The 3,301-nt window shown below is 37.0% G+C and overlaps 1 pseudogene; it reads left to right on the top strand.

The window, feature by feature from the left end:
- Positions 1-288: 288 nt before the first annotated feature.
- Positions 289-1,801, top strand: LOC115951491 (annotated as a pseudogene).
- Positions 1,802-3,301: the final 1,500 nt, after the last annotated feature.

Raw genomic sequence — 3,301 nt, 5'->3', positions numbered from 1 at the left:
ATGTAAAATTTAAATTAATAATTTGCCTATTAAAAAAAGTATACCATGTTAATGAAAGCCATAAGCAAGTTTCATTTTCTTTATTTGTATTTTTTAGACATATATTGAATTTTATATTCCAAGCCTTGTACATGTATTTATCATTAAAAATAGTTGCTTTAGGAAAGTCTGTATATTCAAATAAGAGCAACAGCCCTAAATTTCTTACGCCAAAGTTTCCACATAGTAAATACGACGTAGGACAGTGAATTTACAAAATTCAATTTCCTTCTTTGGAGCAAACTTGCTATGGCCGGGAAGCAGCACGTTATTTCCATTGAGGGATTTTTCAGAAGAGAAGCCGGTGCCGGTGAAACAAGCAGCGCCGTCACTGAGGATGCCGAGACCCACAGCATTTCTATCGAATCTACTAACCTGGAGGCAAAGATTAATACAGTAATGGAGGCAAGAAAAAAGGTGACACCATCCCCAGCACCAAAGATACAAAGGGTTATATTCGTGCTGCGAGATCACAAGGATTTCAAGAAGTTCTATGAGCCAAGAACAGTATCACTTGGTCCTATCCATCATCGTAATGACAAGTACCAGCTAGGAGAGCAGTACAAGCTTGTGTTGACATATGAGTTCGTCAAAGGTAGCAAAGAGAAAATAAACTACTTGTATAAGAAGATTGGGAAGAAAATCAATGAACTGAGGGACTGCTTCGAGAAGGGAGTGATTGAAGGGTATGATGATGAGGCCCTCATTTGGCTGTTATTGGTGGACGGCTGCGCAATACTACAATACATAGACTGCTCAGCTAAGAATAAGTTCGAAGAGTTGAATATAAAACCCGACAGTATAACCTTTACACGAGGATTTGTTTTTGCTAGAGAACCAGCTTCCTTATCGTCTGCTCAAATGGTTGATGAGATGGAGTGAGAATGAAACTGAGTTGAAGAAATCGATTGACACTTACATTGATGGGCAGGTTACGGTACCACTACCAGAGGATCACTCATCAATTCTCCGCTGCGCCGCACCAAGTTCGTTGTCGTGGTATTTCTCGAGAAAATCAAAGCAGCAACAAGAGAAGCAAGATGATGGAGATGCCATCCATCTTCTTGATCTTCTAAGGACACGTCTCTTGCATAAGCATCAACAAAACATGCCAGAGAAGTCAACAAAAGACGTCTATAAGGACACGAGTTTGCTATCGAGTTTGCAATCCTATCGCAATGTTCAGGAGCTTCAAGCAGCAGGTATTCATGTGGAACGTAGTAAAAACGAAAATAGTTGCTTGGATGACATATCTTTTACTAAACTCGGCTGTTTGGGATTCCTTTGGCTTCCTCCTATAACTGTGGATGACTCAACAAGGCCAAAGTTTTTGAACTTGATAGCCTACGAGATGTGTCTAGATTTCCAAAATGACTTTGGGATCACCTCTTATATATCCTTCCTTGATTCACTAATCGACGAAGCCAGTGATGTTAAGATGCTAAGGAAAGCAGGAATACTCTATAATTGCCTTGGTAGTGATGAACACGTGGCTCAACTCTTCAATGAGATAGGTACTGACTTTGTTCCTAACAGCGAAATATATAGCTACGTCAGAGTACAAATTCAGAAGCACTACAAGAACCAGTTGATGACCTGGTTGGCTCAAGTCTATCACGACCATTTCAACAGCACCTGGACGTTCTTGGCTTTCTTTGGCGCATTGTTAGCACTTGCTCTAACTGTCATTCAGACTTGGTATGCTGTCAAATCTCCTCCAGGACTCTGCGATAACGTCTGCAAGAATTTTACTCGTAAATAAATATGCAGAAAAGGTAAAATTTTATTTGCTGTTATCTTTCCAAGTGTGTCTAGCTAGCTGGAGGTATTGTGCATATTAGATTCCTTCAGCCATTCAAAATAGTAAGTTAGGCACGTTTTTAAACAATTAAGAAAACTAACATCTCGAGTTTTAGAAACTCGAGATCCATATTATAACTCGAGTCCAAAAGACTCGAGCTGCGAGTGTGAAAATGCCACATAGATCTCGAGTCTTTAAAACTCGATTTTCATGAAAAAAATTTCACCTATAGTGGCGTTTTTAAGCCTTACAGTGACGTTTTAAAACCCTATAGCGGCGTTTTTCTACAAAAATTTTTTATAAGTACAGGTTTAGGGGGTCCTATAGTGACGTTTTTAAGCCCTATAGTGACGTTTTAAAGACCTATAGCGGCGTTTTTTCTCAATTAATGGAAATCGAGTTTTTAAAACTCGATTTTCAGCCTGATTTTTTTCACACTTTAACTTAATCCACTTACAAATCGAGACTTAAAAACTCGAGTTTTATCTTGGAACTCGAGTTTTAGACACTCGAGATGCTAGTTTTCAAAATTGTTTTGAAATGTGACAATTAACTAAATTTTTTAATATTTATTGTTATTTAGAAAAAAAATTCAGCTAGCTGAGAATTACATGGTTTTTATGCCCTTTCAGACTGTTGTCCTTGTGTTTGCGTCTTCCTTCTCTTTTATAGTTTAGTTGATAGCTTGCATCCACAAGGAGGAGCCTTTAACAACTTCATCTTTACTATTCTCTTTTCGTTTTGATAGATGAAATAAATTTTCATCCTATAGTATTCACTTCATTATAATTATTAGATCTTTATTATCCGCCTAAGGCATCAATTAGTTTTTGGTGTAGTCGAGCTTCAAACCCTTTGGTTTTTTGGTATAAACATATTTTGAACTTTAAATATTTTATTTGACAATAAAAGATTTTACTAGTATAGCTAATTTACACCCCCATCTTGGCTATTCAAGTTATATTATAATGAATCTAATATAAGATTTATATACTATAGAATTCTAGCCTAATTCTAGACTAACCTAAGATTAGTGTCATTGTTGTAGAGAACATGGGCCTAAAATATATATGGGCCTCTTGGGCTATAATATCTCTAACACCCCACCCTTAAACTTAAGATGAAACCTTTTTTTGCTAACAACTTAAGATGAAACCTTGAGTCTATGAAATCTTGAACGTATAATTCAACCTGTTTGTAAACATGCAAAACAAACATTCAACAATAGCAAACGGACACAGTTGCTGAAGGCTAAAATTAGTTACTGGAAACTGTAGTGATAACTAAAAGCATCGTATGTGGTCCATTAAGCTCAATGACTAGTGATGGTCCTGAAAATATACTCGTCCACCTAGTGAGGACGACCCCAAAAATAGCCCAGCCTTAGGGAAATTAAATGGAGAAGACTAGACCATCGTCCCTCAATCACAATGAAGTGTTACAAGAGTATTAATGAACTTC

Source organism: Quercus lobata, chromosome 7, assembly GCF_001633185.2.
Source record: "Quercus lobata isolate SW786 chromosome 7, ValleyOak3.0 Primary Assembly, whole genome shotgun sequence".
Classification (NCBI taxonomy): Eukaryota; Viridiplantae; Streptophyta; class Magnoliopsida; order Fagales; family Fagaceae; genus Quercus; species Quercus lobata.
The sequence above is the reverse complement of the archived record's forward strand: the minus strand, read 5'-3'. Positions and strand labels throughout refer to the sequence as shown.